This window comes from Hyla sarda, chromosome 1 (assembly GCF_029499605.1).
Source record: "Hyla sarda isolate aHylSar1 chromosome 1, aHylSar1.hap1, whole genome shotgun sequence".
NCBI lineage: Eukaryota > Metazoa > Chordata > Amphibia > Anura > Hylidae > Hyla > Hyla sarda.
The window spans coordinates 577188533-577210278 of record NC_079189.1 but is presented as its reverse complement, the minus strand read 5'-3'; the positions used below and the strand labels follow the sequence as shown (position 1 = coordinate 577210278).

Below are 21746 nucleotides of genomic sequence, written 5' to 3'. Positions count from 1 at the left end.
TAGTATGTATCCAGTGTGTTTATAGTGTGTATATTATGTATCCAGTGTGTTTGTAGAATGTATAGTATATATCCAGTGTGTTTATAGTGTGTATATTATGTATCCAGTGTGTTTGTAGTGTGTATAGTATATATCCAGTGTGTTTATAGTGTGTATAGTATGTATCCAGTGTGTTTGTAGTGTGTATAGTATATATCCAGTGTGTTTGTAGTGTGTATAGTATATATCCAGTGTGTTTGTAGTGTGTATAGTATGTATCCAGTGTGTTTATAGTGTGTATAGTATGTATCCAGTGTGTTTGTAGTGTGTATAGTATGTATCCAGTGTGTTTGTAGTGTGTATAACATATCTCCAGTGTGTTTGTAGTGTGTATAGTATGTATCCAGTGTGTTTGTAGTGTGTATAGTATGTATCCAGTGTGTTTGTAGTGTGTATAGTATATATCCAGTGTGTTTATAGTGTGTATATTATGTATCCAGTGTGTTTGTAGTGTGTATAGTATATATCCAGTGTGTTTATAGTGTGTATAGTATGTATCCAGTGTGTTTGTAGTGTGTATAGTATATATCCAGTGTGTTTGTAGTGTGTATAGTATATATCCAGTGTGTTTGTAGTGTGTATAGTATGTATCCAGTGTGTTTATAGTGTGTATAGTATGTATCCAGTGTGTTTGTAGTGTGTATAGTATGTATCCAGTGTGTTTGTAGTGTGTATAACATATCTCCAGTGTGTTTGTAGTGTGTATAGTATGTATCCAGTGTGTTTGTAGTGTGTATAACATATCTCCAGTGTGTTTGTAGTGTGTATAGCATATATCTAGTGTGTTTGTAGTGTGTATAGCATATCTTCAGTGTGTTTATAGTGTGTATAGCATGTATCCAGTGTGTTTGTAGTGTGTATAGTATGTATAAAGTGTGTTTGTACTGTGTATAGTATGTATCCAGTGTGTTTGTAGTGTGTATAGTATGTATAAAGTGTGTTTGTAGTGTGTATAGTACGTATCCAGTGTGTTTGTAGTGTGTGTAGCATATCTTCAGTGTGTTTATAGTGTGTATAGTATATATCCAGTGTGTTTGTAGTGTGTATAGTATATATTCAGCGTGTTTGTAATGTGTATAGCATGTATCCAGTGTGTTTATAGTGTGTATAGTATGTATCCAGTGTGATTGTAGTGTGTATAGTATGTATCCAGTGTGTTTATAGTGTGTATAATATGTATCCAGTGTGATTGTAGTGTGTATAGTATATATCCAGTGTGTTTATAGTGTGTATAGTATGTATCCAGTGTGTTTATAGTGTGTGTAGCATGTATCCAGTGTGTTTGTAGTGTGTATAGTATATATCCAGTGTGTTTGTAGTGTGTATAGTATATATCCAGTGTGTTTGTAGTGTGTATAGTATATATCCAGTGTGTTTGTAGTGTGTATAGTATATATCCAGTGTGTTTGTAGTGTGTGTATAGCATGTATAAAGTGTTTTTGTAGTGTGTATAGTATATATCCAGTGTGTTTGTAGTGTGTATAGTATGTATCCAGTGTGTTTGTAGTGTGTATAGTATATATCCAGTGTGATTGTAGTGTATAGTATGTATCCAGTGTGTTTGTAGTGTGTATAGCATATCTCCGGTGTGTTTGTAATGTGTGTAGCATGTGTTCAGTGTGTTTGTAATGTGTGTAGCATATGTCCAGTGTGTTTGTAGTGTGTGTAGCATGTGTCCAGTGTGTTTGTAGAGTGTATATCATATCTCCAGTGTGTTTGTAATGTGTGTAGCATGTGTCCAGTGTGTTTGTAATGTGTGTAGCATGTGTCCAGTGTGTTTGTAATGTGTGTAGCATGTGTCCAGTGTGTTTGTAGTGTGTGTAGCATGTGTCCAGTGTGTTTGTAATGTGTGTAGCATGTGTCCAGTGTGTTTGTAGTGTGTGTAGCATGTGTCCAGTGTGATTGTAATGTGTGTAGCATATCTCCAGTGTGTTTGTAATGTGTGTAGCATATCTCCAGTGTGTTTGTAGTGTGTGTAGCATATCTCCAGTGTGTTTGTAATGTGTGTAGCATGTGTCCAGTGTGTTTGTAATGTGTGTAGCATATCTCCAGTGTGTTTGTAGTGTGTGTAGCATGTATCCAGTGTGTTTGTAGTGTGTGTAGCATATCTCCAGTGTGTTTGTAGTGTGTGTAGCATGTATCCAGTGTGTTTGTAATGTGTGTAGCATATCTCCAGTGTGTTTCTAGAGTGTATAGCATATCTCCGGTGTGTTTGTAATGTGTGTAGCATGTGTTCAGTGTGTTTGTAATGTGTGTAGCATGTGTTCAGTGTGTTTGTAATGTGTGTAGCATGTGTTCAGTGTGTTTGTAGTGTGTGTAGCATATGTCCAGTGTGTTTGTAGTGTGTGTAGCATGTGTCCAGTGTGTTTCTAGAGTGTATAGCATGTGTCCAGTGTGTTTCTAGAGTGTATAGCATATCTCCAGTGTGTTTGTAATGTGTGTAGCATGTGTTCAGTGTGTTTGTAATGTGAGTAGCATATCTCCAGTGTGTTTGTAGTGTGTGTAGCATGTGTCCAGTATGTTTGTAGAGTGTATATCATATCTCCAGTGTGTTTGTAATGTGTGTAGCATGTGTCCAGTGTGTTTGTAATGTGTGTAGCATGTGTCCAGTGTGTTTGTAATGTGTGTAGCATGTGTCCAGTGTGTTTGTAATGTGTGTAGCATGTGTTCAGTGTGTTTGTAATGTGTGTAGCATGTGTTCAGTGTGATTGTAGAGTGTATAGCATATCTCCAGTGTGTTTGTAATGTGTGTAGCATATCTCCAGTGTGTTTGTAGTGTGTGTAGCATGTATCCAGTGTGTTTGTAGTGTGTGTAGCATGTGTCCAGTGTGTTTGTAGTGTGTATAGCATATCTCCAGTGTGTTTGTAGTGTGTGTAGCATGTATCCAGTGTGTTTGTAGTGTGTGTAGCATATCTCCAGTGTGTTTGTAATGTGTGTAGCATATCTCCAGTGTGTTTGTAGTGTGTGTAGCATGTATCCAGTGTGTTTGTAATGTGTGTAGCATATCTCCAGTGTGTTTATAATGTGTGTAGCATGTGTCTAGTGTGTTTGTAATGTGTGTAGCATGTATCCAGTGTGTTTGTAATGTGTGTAGCATGTGTTCAGTGTGTTTGTAATGTGTGTAGCATATGTCCAGTGTGTTTGTAGTGTGTGTAGCATATGTCCAGTGTGTTTGTAGTGTGTGTAGCATGTGTCCAGTGTGTTTGTAGTGTGTGTAGCATGTGTCCAGTGTGTTTGTAGAGTGTATATCATATCTCCAGCGTGTTTGTAATGTGTGTAGCATGTGTCCAGTGTGTTTCTAGAGTGTATAGCATGTGTCCAGTGTGTTTCTAGAGTGTATATCATATCTCCAGTGTGTTTGTAATGTGTGTAGCATATCTCCAGCGTGTTTTTAATGTGTGTAGCATGTATCCAGTGTGTTTGTAGAGTGTATAGCATATCTCCAGTGTGTTTGTAATGTGTGTAGCATGTGTCCAGTGTGTTTGTAGAGTGTATAGCATATCTCCAGTGTGTTTGTAATGTGTGTGTAGCATGTATCCAGTGTGTTTGTAATGTGTGTAGCATGTGTCCAGTGTGTTTCTTGAGTGTATAGCATATCTCCGGTGTGTTTGTAATGTGTGTAGCATGTGTCCAGTGTGTTTGTAGTGTGTGTAGCATGTGTTCAGTGTGTTTGTAGTGTGTGTAGCATGTGTCCAGTGTGTTTGTAATGTGTGTAGCATGTGTTCAGTGTGTTTGTAGTGTGTGTAGCATGTGTTCAGTGTGTTTGTAATGTGTGTAGCATGTGTCCAGTGTGTTTCTAGAGTGTATAGCATATCTCCAGTGTGTTTGTAGTGTGTGTAGCATGTATCCAGTGTGTTTCTAGAGTGTATAGCATATCTCCAGTGTGATTGTAGGGTGTATATCATATCTCCAGCGTGTTTGTAATGTGTGTAGCATGTGTCCAGTGTGTTTCTTGAGTGTATAGCATATCTCCGGTGTGTTTGTAATGTGTGTAGCATGTGTCCAGTGTGTTTGTAGTGTGTGTAGCATGTGTTCAGTGTGTTTGTAGTGTGTGTAGCATGTGTCCAGTGTGTTTGTAATGTGTGTAGCATGTGTTCAGTGTGTTTGTAGTGTGTGTAGCATTTGTTCAGTGTGTTTGTAATGTGTGTAGCATATGTCCAGTGTGTTTGTAGTGTGTGTAGCATGTGTCCAGTGTGTTTGTAATGTGTGTAGCATGTGTTCAGTGTGTTTGTAGTGTGTGTAGCATTTGTTCAGTGTGTTTGTAATGTGTGTAGCATGTGTCCAGTGTGTTTGTAGTGTGTGTAGCATGTGTTCAGTGTGTTTGTAATGTGTGTAGCATGTGTTCAGTGTGTTTGCATTGTTTAAAGTATATGTACAGTGTGGAGGGTGTAGCATGTGTCTAGTGTCTTAGGATCTAGTCACACTGCAATGCATAGGTAAATACTAGGAGGTTTTGGAGTACGCATCCAACACACGTCACTGTATATGTGTTAGTACTGGAGGAGGCGTCACCAAGGGTTAAAAAAAATGTGTGCTCCTTTACCATGGTGTAGCACTTTACCTAAAAGCTGAAAATGGCCTAGAATAGGAAGAAAATAACATTCTTAATTTTATCTACTAAGTCCAGGGTTTGATCTACTTAATGATCATTATCAGGGACTGGCTTATTTCTTCTCTGTCTTCACACATTAAAGGGGTACTGTAGTAGAAAAAAAATATTTTCAAATCAGCTGGCGCAGAATATTATACAGATTTGTAAATTACTTCTATGTTAAATTCTTAACCCTTCCAGTACTTATCAGCTGCTGTATGACCCATAGGAAGTTGTGTAGTTCTTTCCAGTCTGATCACAGTGCTCTCTACCTACACCTCTGTACATGTCAGGAACTGTCCAGAGCAGGAGAGGTTTGCTATGGGGATTTGCTCCTGCTCTGGACACGGACAGAGGTGGCAGCAGAGAGCACTGTGGTTGTTACACCTTACATACTGGCCGCGAACGCATTGTCCCCCTCTCTCCTGCCACTGGCGGGGCTGGGATTCGCATCGCGGGATGTGCCCGCATGCGAATCCCAGCCGGTCACTTACCATGCTCCCCTGCTGCCTCTTCCACTGCTTCTCAACTCTTAAATTTAAAGGGCCAGTACGCCCATAATTATGTGTGTTCCCTGTAGCTATTTTATAAATCCCTGCACCTCCCACTCTTCCCTGCCGGATCTTCGGTGCCATTTACCTGAGATTAAGCATACCCATTGTCTGTTTGCCTAAGCCTGTGTTCTAACCCTTCCACTATGTTATTTGACTACGCACCTTTGCCGTCTGCCTTGACCTTCTGCTAAGTCCAACTTCTCCTCTGCCTCATCCTACTGTACTTCACCTCGCCCAGCTACCTGTGTGGTCGAGTTGTATCGAGGGTAGCAACATGGGTGTCGTCTGCTATAACAAGCCCATCCTGCCTTGCAGCGGGCTCTGGTGAAGACCAGCGGCACCTTAGACTCCGCTCCCCGATACGGCCCGTGTCATCTGCAACACAGACAGTGGATCCACATCCAGCATTGTTACAGTGTTCAGACTGGAAATAACTAAACAACTTTCTGTGGAGCATACAGCAGTTGATAAGTACTGGAAGGATTAGGATTTTTACATAGAAGTAATTTACAAATATGTAAAATATGAGATATGTAAAATAATTTGTGCCAGTTGATTTTAAATTTTTTTTCCCACCGGAGTACCCCTTTATAAGGTTTTTAATTGGAATTTATGGAAAACAAAAAAGCGAAGTCTTCCCTTCACACATGTCCTCCATGTTATAAACTGGTTCCTGGTGTGGTATTCAGTAATTGCAGTTAAAAACCTGAACGTGTGAACACACCCTTAAGTAAACTATAATCTACTTACACATGTCTTGTAGCCTCTGGGAGCCATGACACCTGTATGGACAAATGTCTGTTTTCAGGTGAAGGGCAGCTAAGGAAGCTAAGACGTGTAGCTATTGACACTATGGGATTATCTTTGTAATTGTTATTGTTTATTGCTTTGCATTTATGAAGAATAAATAAACAATCTTGAAAATATGTGAGAGTTGATTTTCGTGCCGTTTTTGTTTTGTTTTTTTTTTGTGCCAAAATGGCTGAATTTGGCACCCACATTTATTTGCCACCATATAGACATTTTTTTGGCTCCAAAATTGTTGAGTTTCGCGCCAAAATCTTGTGTGATATTTTGTTATGTAAAATTGACTTTTACCCCTTTGAAAATATCCTGTAAAACATGAAATTTACATAACCACACCCATTTTTTGGTGTGCAAAACTGGCGTGACTAGTGTAAACCTTGGATCTTTCTCTTGTAAAACACTTTGAATATCTGACCGAAACTCTTCACATAAATTTTTTTGCCACGAAACGTGAAGCTTTCCACGTGAAGCGTTTTGAATATGTCCTCCCAAAGTCTTCAGACCCTTTCACTTTCTTCACGATTTATGTTGCTCTATGTGCTAAAATAAAAACAGTTCAGGTTTCCCCCCCCCCCATCATTCTGCCCTCAACCCCCCCATGATGACAAAGTGAGAACGGAATGATAGACATCTTTGCTAATTTATTAAAAAGGAAAAACTAGATTCTTACATTGACATAAATATTCATACCCTTTACTCAGGACTCACATCTCCCGTAATGGGCCACCACACCTGTATGAGTATACAATTATTATCCTAAATAACAGCGTATTGTTAAACACTTAGGTATCAAAAACGTCACGACGCGTTTCCCCCATGTTCTCAAGATAAAAAGTAAATGTGAGGGGTTCCTCAGGGGCAGTGGCGTTGCTAGGGTTGGTGTCACCCGGTGCGGTAGAAAATGGTGTCACCCCCATACCTCCCCCCTCCCCCCAGTAAGTTTTTAGCCTGTTGTGACAGACACCACTGTTGTAGCGCATTGTGAGAAATTCCAGTATAATAATCAGATATACCAGTTGCCACAGAATAGGAAAGTGTTAAAGAAGTTTTCACCATTGAAATATACAGCTCCCAGAATTACTTAAAGGGGTACTCCACTGGAAAACATTTACTTTTATATCAACTGGTGCCAGAAAGTTAAGCAGATTTTTTAATTACTTCTATTTAAAATCTTAATACTTACAGTACTTATAAGCTGGTGTATGCTCCACAGGAAGTTGTGTAGTTCTTTCCAGTCTGACCACAGTGCTATTTGCTGACACCTCTGTCCATGTCAGGAACTGTCCAGAGCAGGATAGGTTTGCTATGGGGATTTGCTCCTACTATGGACAGTTCTTGACATGGACAGAGGTGTCAGCACAGAGCACTGTGGTCAGACAGAAAATAAATTAAAAAAGAAAATAACTTCCTGTGAATCGCTTATACAGCAGCTAATAAGTACTGGAAGGATTAAGATTTTTAAATAGAAGTAATTTACAAATCTGTTTAACTTTGTAGCACCAGCTGATTAAAACATTTTTTTTCCAGTAGATTACCCCTTTGAGCAGTGGTGAGGTTATGCTGGGAGTTGTAGTTTCACTGACCTAACTGTAGAACGGACAAGTGACTACAGGACACAGAGAGGAGAATGTACAATGATATCAGTGACTACCGGTGACGTCTTCTCTATATAGTCTTTCCTTATCTAATTCAGATGGTACATACCGCCAGGAATTGTTCCAGCTAAAACTTCTCTCTGCAGAATGTGACGCCCAGACGTCTCCTCACTATGTCAGCGCATTCTCATCCTCTATATGAAAACAATTATTATTATAAACCTGCCAGACACTGTATCCTCTAAATATAATACTACTATACACTATACTCTTTGATTATAAACCTTCCATACACCATACCCACTGAATATAAAGCTACCTAACACTGTACATTCTGAATATTATACCAACACATACTGTACACTCTGAATATAAATCTGCCACATACTGTACCCCTGAATATAATACTATCACATACTGTACCCCTGAATATAATACTATCACATACTGTACCCTCTGAATATAAATCTGCCACATACTGTACCCCTGAATATAATACTATCACATACTGTACACTCTGAATATAAATCTGCCACATACTGTACCCCTGAATATAATACTATCACATACTGTACCCTCTGAATATAAATCTGCCACATACTGTACCCCTGAATATAATACTATCACATACTGTACACTCTGAATATAAATCTGCCACATACTGTACCCCTGAATATAATACTATCACATACTGTACCCTCTGAATATAAATCTGCCACATACTGTACCCCTGAATATAATACTATCACATACTGTACACTCTGAATATAAATCTGCCACATACTGTACCCCTGCATATAATACCGCCATACACTGTACCCTCTGAATATAATACTACCACACACTGTACATTCTGAATATAATACCAACACATACTGTACCCTCTGAATATAAATCTGCCACATACTGTACCCCTGAATATAATACTACCACAAACTGCGCCCTCTGAATATAATACTACCACAAACTGCGCCCTCTGAATATAATACTACCACAAACTGCGCCCTCTGAAAATAAATCTGCCACATACTGTACCCTCTGTATATAAATCTGCCACATACTGTACCCTCTGAATATAAATCTGCCACATACTGTACCCTCTGAATATAAATCTGCCACATACTGTACCCCTGAATATAAATCTGCCACATACTGTACCCTCTGAATATAATACTACCACCCACTGCACCCTCTGAATATAATACTTAGAGATGAGCAAACTACAGTAAATTCAACTCGTCACAAACTTCTCTGCTCGGCAGTTGATGACTTTTCCTGCATAAATTAGTTCAGCTTTCAGGTGCTCCCGTGGGCTGGAAAAGGTGGATACAGACCTAGGAGACTCTTTCCTAGGAATGTATCCACCTTTTTCAGCCCACCGGAGCACCTGAAGGCTGAACTAATTTATGCAGGATAAGTCATCAACTGCCGAGCCGAGAAGTTCGTGACGAATCGAATTTACTGTAAGTTCGCTCATCTCTAATAATACTACCACAAACTGCGCCCTCTGAATATAATACTACCACAAACTGCGCCCTCTGAATATAACGTTGCCATACAGTGCACCCTCTGAATATAATACTACCACCCACTGCGCCCTCTGAATATAACGTTGCCATACAGTGCACCGTCTGAATATAATACCACAACCAAAGTAACACCCCTCAACATCCGTTAGCTGATGCTATTACCACGGGAGGGGGGTATTGGTGGTGTTGCTAGTGGATGATGGGGGTGCTACTACTGGGGAGGTGTTGCTGGAGGATGATGAGGGTGCTACTGGCCATCCCCCCTGGCAGTATCACCCCCATCATCCATCGGCAGGATCATCCTCCTGGCAGGAGCACCTCCATCATCCACCATCAGGATATGTTGATGGAGGTGCTGCTGGGGGGGGGGGGGTGTTGCTGGTGGATGATGAGGGTGCTACTGCCAGGGGGGGAGCATTAGGTAGGCAGCAGTGCCCCCACATTAGGTAGGTCGCAGTTTCCCCACATTAGGTAGCAATTTCCCCACATTAGGTAGCACAGATTCCCCACATTAGGTAGCAATTTCCCCACATTAGCTAGCACAGATTCCCCACATAAGGTAGCATAGACTCCCCACATTTGGTAGCACAGATTCCCCACATTAGGTAGCATAGACTCCCCACATTTGGTAGCACAAATTCCCCACATTAGGTAGCAATTTCCCCACATTAGCTAGCACAGATTCCCCACATAAGGTAGCATAGACTCCCCACATTTGGTAGCACAGATTCCCCACATTAGGTAGCATAGACTCCCCACATACATACAACACAGAGAGACAAACACACACACTCACAGACAGACAGACACACACACACAGAGTCACACAGTCACACACACACACAGAGTCGCACAAACACACACACACAGTCACACACACACACACAGTCACATACACACAGCCACATACAAGCATAGATAGAGACAGAGAGACAGACATAAAAACTCACCCATCCAGCGCAGCGCTCCTTCTCACCGGGCGCCGTGCGAGTGACGTAACTCCTGCGTCCTCCTGCGCGGCCATGCGGTGTGACGTCAGGCCGGCGCAGACGTGGGAGCGGAGGACGGGCACAGTACTGGTGAAGGTGAGGGGGGGTGTGATGACGGTCGGGCGCACAGTGAAGGTGAAAGAGGGGGTTTGCTGACGGACGGGCGCACCGCACACACAGCGGGGGGGGGGGGTGCTGACGGATGCGAGGCCGGTCGGGCACAGATGAGGGGGGTGTCTGTGTAGCTGGGGAGGGGGAGGGGTGCTGCGGAGCGTCTTGGTGTCACCCCATTGGGTTGGTGTCACCCGGTGCGGGCCGCACCCCCCGCACCCGGGTCGCAACGCCACTGCTCAGGGGACATACAGCTAGGAGAAAGTAACAGGCTAAACCACACTGAGATATGACAAACCAGTAGGATAATTCTGTTTGTCAGGTAAAGATAAACAGGTCCAGTTATGGACCACTCACTCAGACGCCATGATAGATTGATACCAGTATTAGGGGGATCCCAGGTGCCGGACATCCCTCCTCCCTGAGCGGCCGCTCAGGGAGGAGGGAAGTCCGGCACCTGGGATCCCCCTAATACTGGTATCCGCGCACACATACACATTGGCCCTCATTTACTATTCTAAACCCGACTTGTTTTGTCGTTTTTTTTTGGCGCATCTTTGTCTGCGACATGTCGCAGACATCGTGCGCCAGTCTGCGACACGATGCAACATTTTTTCCCGACGGACCCGATGTGGATTCTCCCAAACCCGAAAAAGGGGCGTAACCCGACAATTCTGAGCTTTCCCACGTATTTATAAAGGTTTCCAACCCAAATTTGTTGAATTGTTGTGGATTTTTTCCCGACAACTCAGAGGAGTTGGAAACCAAAACCAACAAAACCCACGTGCGACAAACAGGATGCGACATAATAATAAATACCGGGGAAAAAAGCAGTCGGGTAAGAAAGCAACATAGACTTACAACCCGATTTTCTAAGTAAATGAGGGCCAATGTGCGGGTGTGTATAGGGTACAGGGATGCTGTCTTTGGGTTGGATGGGTTCATTTCGTCTATCTCTGAGGATTATTGTTCACACTCATTTACACAACCAGTTTTATTCGTCTCGTACAGGCGAAGCAATTACCATTAACACATGTATAAGTGCACAGGTTACTATCATTGCATCGCAGCCACAGCACGTGCTACAACATACCAAGGGTAAGAATCAGCAGACATCACTGAGTAATAGCCGACATATTAGGTCATGAAGTATGACTGGCCTCACCCAAGACGTCACCTATGGAAATGTCTCTTGGTTCCCACTGAGTATAACTTATATGTTCATAATGGTTATGGGTGTAAAAATTAAAGTGCACCTCTTATGTTGTTCCCGGTGGAAGGATATGTGTTTTAAATTTCTGGCAACTTCTTAGCTCCAGACTTCCCCCAAGACTTTTAAGATCTGAAGACATCATTTCACATGCAAGTCTATGGGACTTCCAGGAAATCTGTCTCCAGAAAGTGATAATCTTGGGGCAAGTCTTAGGCTCAGAAGTTGCTGTGAATTTTAAACACATATCCTGCCACCAGGACTAGAGATGAGTGAAGTTACAATAATTCCATTCGTCATGAACTTCCCGGATCGGCGTTTGCTGACTTTAGTCTGCATAGATTAGTTCAACTTTTAGGTGCTGGGATGGTGGATACAGTCCTGGGAGACTTTTGCTAAAGTCAGCAAACGCCGAGCCGAGAAGTTCGTGACGATTCTGTTGTGTCCCAGTACCGTATTGCATACCGTACCTTGTATGGTGGTCCCCAAAGTCAGAGTTACTACGTTCAGCTAGGGTCCCCCAGGTGGGACAGCCCCTAGTCGCCTCCTCTACTCTAATACTATAATGTTTACATGTACATATTTAATAACGTATATTTAATATAATGTATAGTATACTTACCTGGTTAGCGTTGCAGGACCTTTGCTCATGGGACTATGTTAATTCCTCTATGGGATGTTGGAGGACCTTTGGAGGTCCTTGGGTCACATGTTTACCCATAATTCTATGTAAAGGTGATTGACAGAAGTATTGGACCAATTAGCTCTAGTCCAGCCCCTGCCCATATAAGGGAGCCCTGAGTAGAAAGACGGAAGCGGGAGCGAGCGCTTGCAAGCATTATACGCAGTGGCACGCACGTTAGAAGAAATGAATGGCGCATGCGCTGGGATCTGTGTGTCAATCACACAGAGTCCCAGAGCTGAATTACAGTTGGTGGGCGTGGCTGGTGGCGGGGAATCGCGGACCTCGCGCCACGCCTACCCGACTGGCCGTGGCTTTCATAAAAAGCCTTTTTAGGGTGCATTCCCACAGGGCGTATACGCAGCGTATTTGACGCTGCGCAAAATTTAAGGCAGCAGCGGGAAATACGCTGCGTATCTCTTGCTCACTATACACACAGGGCTTTCCGGCGGCAGCCCTATGTGTGTAGTGAGTTTTGGAGGCGGAGCCATATGCCGGCGTGTCTGTGACACGCGGCTCCGCCTCCAAAACTCACTACACACATAGGGCTGCCGCCGGAAAGCCCTGTGTGTATAGTGAGCAAGGGATACGCAGCGTATTTCCCGCTGCTGCCATAAATTTTGCGCAGCGTCAAATACGCTGCATATACGCTGCGCATACGCCCTCTGGGAACGCACCCTTAAGGGTAATAAAAGCCGGAAACCACCTGCACACAGTACACATGCTGTGTGCAGGTTATTGCAGTAAAAGTTCATGACAGTTGCGCTTTAAGTACACTGCTCAAAAAAAATAAAGGAAACACGTAAACAACACAATATAACTCCAAGTCAATGACACTTCTGTGAAATCACACTGTCCACTCAGGAAGCAACACTGATTGACAATCAATTTCACATACTGTTGTGCAAATGGAACAGACAACAGGTGGGAATTATAGGCAATTAGCAAGACACCCTCAATAAAGGAGTGGTTCTGCAGGTGGTGACCACAGACCACTTCTTAGTTCCTAGGCTACATGGCTGATGTTTTGGTGACTTTTGAATGCTGACGGTGCTTTCGCTCTAGTGGTAGCATGAGACGGAGTCTACAACCCACACAAGTGGCTCAGGTAGTGCAGCTCATCCAGGATGGCACATCAATGCGGGCTGTGGCAAGAAGGTTTGCTGTGTCTGTCAGCGTAGTGTCCAGAGCATGGAGGCGCTACCAGGAGACAGGCCAGTACATCAGGAGACATGGAGGAGGCCATAGGAGGGCAACAACCCAGCAGCTGGACCTCTACCTCAGCCTTTGTGCAAGGAGGAGCACTGCCAGAGCCCTGCAAAATGACCTCCAGCAGGCCCCAAATGCGCATGTGTCCACTCAAACGGTCAGAAACAGACTCCATGAGGGTGGTATGAGGGTACGATTTCCATAGGTGGGGGTTGTGCTTACAGCCCAGCACCGTGCAGGATGTTTGGCATTTTTTAGAGAACACCAAGATTGGCAAATTCGCCACTGGCGCCCTGTGCTCTTCACAGATGAAAGCAGGTTCACACTGAGCACATGTGACAGACATGACATGACCGTGGAGAATGTTCTGCTGCCTGCAACATACTCCAGCATGACTGGTTTGGTGGTGGGTAAGTAATGGTGTGGGGTGGCATTTCTTTGGGGGGCCGCACAGCCCTCCATGTGCTTGCCAGAGGTAGCCTGACTGCCATTAGGCACCGAGATGAGATCCTCAGACCCCTTGTGAGACCATATGCTGGTGCGGTTGGCCCTGGGTTCCTCATAATGCAAGACAATACTAGACCTTATGTGGCTGGAGTGTCAGCAGTTCCTACAAGAGGAAGGCATTGATGCTATGGACTGGCCCACCTGTTCCCCAGACCTGAATCTGATTGAGCACATCTGGGACATCATATCTCGCTCCATCCACCAACGCCACGTTGCACCACAGACTGTTCAGGAGTTGGCAGATGCTTTAGTCCAGGTCTGGGAGGACATCCCTCAGGAGACCATCCACCACCTCATCAGGAGCATGTCCAGGCATTGTAGGGAGGTCATACGGGCACGTGGAGGCCACACACACTACTGAGCCTCATTGTGACTTGTTTTAAGGACATTACATCAAAGTTGGATCAGCCTGTAGTGTGGTTTTCAACTTTGATTCTGAGTGTGACTCCATATCTAGACCTCCATGGGTTGATAAATTTGATCTCCATTGATAATTTTTGTGTGATTTTGTTGTCAGCACATTCATATATGTAAAGACGAAAGTATTTCATACGATTAGTTCATTTATTCAGATCTAGGATGTGTTATCTTAGTGTTCCCTTTATGTTTTTTAGCAGTGTATTATGCAATTGTGGCATAGGGAATATATGTAAATTTTAACGACGATATGTATCTTAGGTTCTCTAGTTCAGCAGCACGTCATACGTTAGTCCAACAATTTAGTCTACAACCACAAAAGGGTCTGCCTCCAAAATGTAGAGCAAAAACAACAGGAGATGACACAGCAAGGTCTTACACCTTAAAATCTCTTGGATGAATGCTTGGCTTTGGCCATGTGTACATGCATTTTGAATGGAAGGAGGAGGGAATAAGCTGCTGCCAGACACCTCCAGGGAAAACCAAAAGAAAAGGTACTAGGAGTTGTATTTTTACATTAGTTGGAGGTCCACAGTTTGGAGACCACCGGTCTAAAGGCCCCTATATATGTTAGAGAAAAGTTGGCCTCCCATTCTCCCTCAACATGATGTGGAAGTCTTCCTTCCATCATTCCCAATCGTTCAAGTCCTCGACATCATGTTGAGGACTTTATTCCATCATGCACCAGTCCTTAACATCCAGGGCCGGCTCTGCCTATAGGCAGAAGCCTAGAGTTCCTTCTTTAAATAAAGTGCCGCTCTGCCTTTCGCTGAAAAAAAGCTTGACAACCAGCATCAAAACCACCCGCTCAGCCAGAAGCATGAGGAGGAGGTTTGTTAGTGTGTTACGCCAGTAGTAAGCTAATTACATGAGGAGGAGGGTTGTTACAGTGTGTCACCCCAGCAGTAAGAGTAAGACGCGTGTCAAAGGGCGGAGCGAATAGGTGGAGTCAAGGGGGCGGCAAAATTAGCTTTAGCAAAAAGCCTTGCACCAGCTTTGTTGACATCATGTTGGGGGAGAATCAAAGGCCAACTTTTCTCTAACATGTATAGGGGCCCCTAGACCAATGATGTCCGTACTGTGGACCTCCAACTATAGCATGCCCAGATGGTGCAAAACTAGGACTCTCAGCATGCCCAGACAGCCGTTGGCTGTCTGGGCATGCTGTGAGTCCTAGTTTTGCATCATCTGGGAGGTCCACAGTTTGGAGACCACCGCTTTAGACCTCTGATAACTAAACATTCACAGAATATCTCTAGCGCTTATGGGAGAAATTTATCAAAACCTGTCCAGAACAAAAGTTGCTGAGTTGCCCGTAGCAACCAATCAAATCGCTTCTTTCACTTTTGAAAAGGCCATTGAAAAATGAAATAAGCAAGCTGACTGGTTGCTATGGGCAACTGGTCAACTTTTCACAGTTTGGAGACCACCGCTTTAGACCCCTAATAACTAAGCATTCACTGAATATCTCAAGCGCTTATGAACAATGTGGAAGATTTATCAAAACCCGTCCAGAAGAAAAAGTTGCTGAGTTGCCCATAGCAACCAATCAGATCGCTTCTTTCATTTTTGAAAAGGCCTCTGAAAAATGGAAGAAGCGATCTGATTGGTTGCAATGGGCAACTCAGCAACTTTTCCTCTGGACAGGTTTTGATAAATCTTCCCCCCAATATCCGTATTGAGCCAACTACATATTACGTCTATAGCATTGCACAACTTTTCAGATGTCTAGGCTAGTTCTCCTTCCGTCTATGTATCGGTGTAACCACATTATAATAACAGCACCTATAAATTTAGATACAGGTGTAGCAGAGCTGAATTAGCCATTTCTGTCTTACATCTGTTCAAATTATTTGTTAACACAAATACCTGATCAGTCAATCACATGGCAGAAACTCAATGCATTTAGGCATGTAGACATAGCCAAGACAACTTGCTGAAGTTCAAACCGAGCATCTACAGGGATTTTCACATACAACCATTTCTAGGGTTTAAGGAGAATTGGTCCAAAAAAGAGAAAATATCCAATGAGCAACAGTTGTGTGATGAGAAATGCCTTGCAGAATGGGCAGACTGGTTCGAGATGACAGAAAGGCAACAGTAACTCAAATAACCACTTGTTACAACCAAGGTATACAGAATACCATCTTTGACCACACAACACTTCTAACCTTAAAGCAGATGGGCTACAGTAGCTGAAGACCACATCGGGTGGATAAATTTATATACAGATGTAGCAGAGCCGAATTAGCCTTTTCTGTCTTTGGGGACATGGCGTGCGTACAATGGAAAGAGTAGAGTTGAGCGCTGAACACATCTTGAACACGACCCAACACATCTTAACTCTTCTTCCTTAAAATAAGGTCTCCGATATTCATAGACTTGTTATACAGACATCAAACATGATGGGGGAGATTTATCGAAACCCGTGTAGAGGAAGAGTGGTGCGGTTGCCTATAGCAACCAATCAGATTGCTTCCTTCATTTTTCACAGGTCTCTCTAAAAATGAAAAAAAAAATAGCTGTGATTGGTTGCCATGGGCAACTGCACCACTATTCCTCTACACAGTTTTTGATAAATCTCCCCCCGATGTGACTTTTAGTCCCCATAGAAAACGCTAGAAGTCCACAAAGTCTTACCTTGAGCGTCTTCACCCATTAGAAGTTGTGGAATAAAGAACACACAGGTCTATAGACAGCTGAAGGTGTGTCCACGAAGAACGATAACTAGTCAGCAGCGATTGGACGGGCGACCGTGGTGACTCGGAGACAAACAAGTTCCGCCGACTCATTCCTCGTTCCTTGAGGTGAAGACAAGACGACAACAGGTAGGACAGCATGAGATTATAAGAACGTGATTCTAAGTAAGGGCTCAAGATTAAGACGTGATAGGGAAAAGATTTCATAGAAAGCTTCCATGGTAAAGGTCTTTTAATCTCATCTCCTATAGCCTGCAACAGGAAAATCGTAAAATTCCATCAAATACTATTAAAAACCGGAAAAACCTGTTAAATCTGCCATCTTGGGTGTTCATTACTGGAAAGGTCTATATGACATTCATTTAAAAGTACTAGGAAAGGAAGTAGAAGTTGTAAATCAAATACAGTGTAATAGTTAATAGCCAATTCCATAACCCAAAGGATAAAGAATGCATAGAATGTCTAATTGCTCAATGGATAATTTCACCCAATAAGAGCGCCACTCCTGTCAAAAGGTAGTGTGCGGTATTACAGCTTAGCCTTGTTTACTTTAATGGAGACTAGCTGCAATACCGGTCGTGACCCATACACAGGTGTGGCGCCCTGTCTAGGAGAGTGTTTCCAAATTAGGGTGCCCTCGGCCGGTGCACAACTACAATTCCCAGCATGCCCGGACAGCCAAAGGCTGTCCGGGCATGCTGGGAGTTGTAGTTTTGCAACAGCTGGAGGAACACTGGTTGGTGTACACTGGTCTGGGAGGAAAGCGGTTTTCCTTTTTCTGCCCAATCCCCATTTTAGGCCTCAAGCAATAATACGGACGCATTTTGGAGTCCGTATTAGGGGCACAAGTCTCGGGCAAACAGTGGGTGGGTCTGGTGAACTGACACCTGTTATATATGTGAGTCAATTACAAGTGTTCAGATATTAATATCTCCTTTATTATCAGGACAATTAAAAAAAAAATTATATATATATATATATATATATATATATATATATATATATATAAATAAAATTCACAGTATCCTTATATTAATCCCCCTCAAAATACCAATGTTTACCAATACCAATTTTATAAATCAAAAAGACACCCGTCACAGTATATAGTGCTTTTCATAAAACATAAAGGGGTACGCTGGTGGCAATTTTTTTTTTTTTTTAAATCAACTGGTGCTAGAAAGTTAAACAGATTTGTAAATGACTTCTATTTAAAAATGTTTATCCTTCCAGTACTTTTTAGCAGCTGTATGCTACTGTGGAATTGTCCACAGTGCTTTCTGCTGACACCTGATGCCCGTATCAGGAAGTGTCCAGAGCAGGAGAAAATCCTCATAGCAAACCTATGCTGCTCTGGACAGTTCCTGACTCGGACAGAGGTGTCAGCAGAGAGCACTGTGGACTAGACAAAAAAGAAATTAAAAAAATCAAAGAATTTCCTCTGTAGCATACAGCTGCTAATAAGTAATGGAAGGATATTTTTTTTTTTTTTTTATAGAAGTAATTTACAAATCTGTTTAACTTTCTAGCACCAGTTCATAAAAAAAAAATACGTTTTCCACCGGAGTACCCCTTTAATATAAGCATAAAATTTTATATAGAAAACAATCACGTGGCGGCATCAAAGCATAACACACACGATATATATAATTTTATGTAATATATATAGTTTTATATTAAATATATATATATATATATATTTGCAAAAAGTTGACTGCAGCACACAAGAGTATTAAAGCAAAAAAAATGTGATTTATTCCATGAACAAAGAGTGCAACGTTTCGGTGCTCTCAAAGCACCATTCTCAAACTGTGAGAGCACCGAAACGTCGCACTCTTTGTTCATGGAATAAATCACATTTTTTTTGCTTTAATACTCTTGTGTGCTGCGGTCAACTCTTTGTGGATAACCTTACTTGGACCCTGGGACCGGGGCCCCTTGGACCAGCTTGCACCTACCTTCACTTTGGATGTGCTGCCTTCCTTTTCGTATTATATATATTTGTATATATTGCACAATTTGGACCCAAACAGAGCCTGGAAGACACCACAGCGCCTATAAAGAGTTCATAAATCCCACTAACGTCTCTGTTAACATGCACATAACTTACATATTCAACAAAACTAAATCCTACTTCATCGTCATGGTCCAAAAACATTTGTATCACCCAAGTCAACAAATGTTTCGATTATGCACATGGAGAGAGATGACAGTAATAGGCTAAGATTGGTAAAACGGGTGATGACCTGAAGAAAAGTTCCTGCATCTTCCCCTTTGGGTCACTAGAGGTTGTACAGTGGGAGAGATGACAGGAAGAGTTGTGATAACATGAAAGTTCTTGTACAACTTCTCCCTGACTTTAGTACTCCAAAACATAAAAACGTATCCCCTATTCCTAGAAGGGGCCTCGTCTCTCCCTGTGCGTGGAGCGGTGTGGCACCATGTGCTCCATGCACTGTCCACAGGGACCACTGGATACACTAGAGTACAACAATCGTGTATCTTCAGTGTTCCCATAGAGAATGCATGGAGCTTGTGAGTACACATCGCTCTATGGCCAGAAAGAGACAGGGCCCTGTTGAATCCCCTGTGATCAGACACTTATCCCCTTATCCCCATAGAGCATACATTTTAAATGGGTGCTCTGCCTCTACATGTTATCCCCTATCCAAAGGATAGGGGATAAAATGTTTGATCATAGGAGTCTGGCCACTGCGGACCCCCGTTTTCTCCGCATTGGCACCTCAGTCATCCGGTGCACGGAGTGAACTCCGCTCCATGCCCGATGACTGGCGATCACAGCTGCCATGCCCCCTCCATTCAAGTTTATGGGAGGAGGGGTGATGGCTGTGTGCTAGCCATCATGCCCCCTCCCATAGACATGAATGGAGGGGATGTGGAGTGACATCACAGAAGCCCCAGGCTTCCGTGACTAACGCTGGAGTGCCAGCACAGAGATCACTAATAGTATTATTAGTAATAATAAGAATGGTAATACAGATGTTGTGAGGCGGAGGACATTGTAGCAGTAAGAGAATTAGTATTAATAGTATTAATAACAGTAGTACTAAGAAAGAAGTGCTGAGGCAGGAGCAGTAGTCATGAGAAGTGTTAGAACAAGTGTCATATGTTTTTTTTGACAGTCCACCTTATGATCCATAAGCTCCTTTAGTAATGTAGAAGAACTAGTTTTTTTGGTCCCCGTGATTTATGTCTGAAGTCATTAAAGAAGTGTAAAGGAATTAGAAGAATCCCTCAAGACATTTATTGTATTAGGAACAAAACAGAAGGCGCTTTCACCCAGTATGCGGATGGGCCCAGGTATGAAGACAATGCAACAATAGTGATAGGAGTATAGTAATACATTATAGATACCTTTTAAAAAAAAAAAAAAAACACAAGACAGTAAAACTGCACCAGCCTCAAGGTGTCCATTTTTTTAAAACTGTCAGCCTAAAGTTTGTTTCCTGGTGTACCCATACATGTGCCCAAAGTTCATTATTCCCTTTTGGGAACGGGAGGGGTAAGACGCAGTCCGACAGCTCTGGTGCCAGCATTTCCCTTCCAGAACAAAAGGGTTGGGTACAAAAAGCCATCATACCATACCAGACCCTTCTCTCCATCGATCTCATCTCTGTCGGTATTGAGTCAGGAGGCTGCCATACACCTTAAAGGGATATCCCAGTTTTAGAAGTTAGTATTTAAAAGAGAGACAACCGCCCCAAGATGTAAAACTAATATAGTGTAATCACAAATTGTATTGACTAGAGTGCTTATGTGTGATTCTCCCCTCACAGGAAGTTGTGTAATCCTTTTATTTTCAGTGTCTTTTTTTTTTTTTTTTTTAGCAACTCTCCACTCTTTCACAAGGCAACACACTGTCCTCTGCCATCTCAGGAGGTTTGACTGCATCTTGTCTCTAAGCTCTAGCCCCTCCCCCTGAGTGAGGTCATTACCTCTAACCAGCACCTATATTACTATCTGCATTTCATATACATATATATCTTTAATCGGACATTTAACGAGAATGAGGTGTTTTCAATCTACTGCCTAGTGCTGAATAACAGGTAGAGGAGCAGACAGGGAATAACTAACAGGTAGAGGAGCAGACAGAGAATAACTAGCAGGTGCTGCAACCTTAATTATTGTGCAAATGAGATGTTCTGCAACAGCCCTGGCTGGGAAGTGGCAGAAGTGCTGTAGAAGGACTGTGATAAAGAGCTGAGGGAAAGCAATGCATTCTGGGAATTGTAGTACTGAACAACTGCAAGTAGTACAGGACTAAGGCCCCCAAAACAATTGGTTTTTTGAAGGTTTCAAAACTGGGGCAGGCAGGTAGGCAATGTTATATTCTTTTGCAACATTTAATTTATTATTTTTTTAATGCAATTTTAGAGTACTACTTTAAACGGTCAGCTGAACCTGCAACCGGCGGTGGGTCCGCCAAACTTAGAATAAGGTCAAGTGATATTTTGGTTGTGTAGGATTGGTTGTTAAAAATACACAGCTGGAGGTAGCCACCAAAAACACAAAACACCTACAGCAGTGGTCTTCAAACTGTGGACCTTAACATGTTGCAAAACTACAACACCCAGCTGTTGGCTGTCCAGGCATGCTGGGAGTTGTAGTTTTGCAACAGCTGGAGGTCTGCAGCTTGGAGACCTAGGACTTACAGCAGTGTGTCCCAACAAGGGTGCCTCCAGCTGTTGCAAAACAAAAACTCCAAGCATCTCTCTTTTGTCCTGAGTTTGTTACAATGTATCAGGTAAAATGTACACAAAAGATTTTGCATGATTAGTTACATAACTT

General features: G+C 42.7%; 1 protein-coding gene and 1 long non-coding RNA gene across 2 annotated transcripts in view; one reads left to right on the top strand and one right to left on the bottom strand.

Moving 5' to 3' along the window:
• Positions 1 to 16943, bottom strand: part of LOC130294606 (phospholipid-transporting ATPase IC-like) — a 92686-nt gene extending 75743 nt beyond the window's left edge. The window contains exon 1 of the mRNA XM_056544720.1: positions 16882 to 16943. The gene's annotated coding sequence lies outside the window, so the exon portion shown is untranslated. The remainder of the gene's footprint in view (positions 1 to 16881) is intronic.
• Positions 16002 to 21746, top strand: part of LOC130294635 (uncharacterized) — an 84980-nt gene continuing 79235 nt past the window's right edge. Inside the window, exons 1-2 of the long non-coding RNA XR_008848562.1 lie at positions 16002 to 16372; positions 16904 to 17069. This is a non-coding gene — a long non-coding RNA (uncharacterized LOC130294635). The remainder of the gene's footprint in view (positions 16373 to 16903; positions 17070 to 21746) is intronic.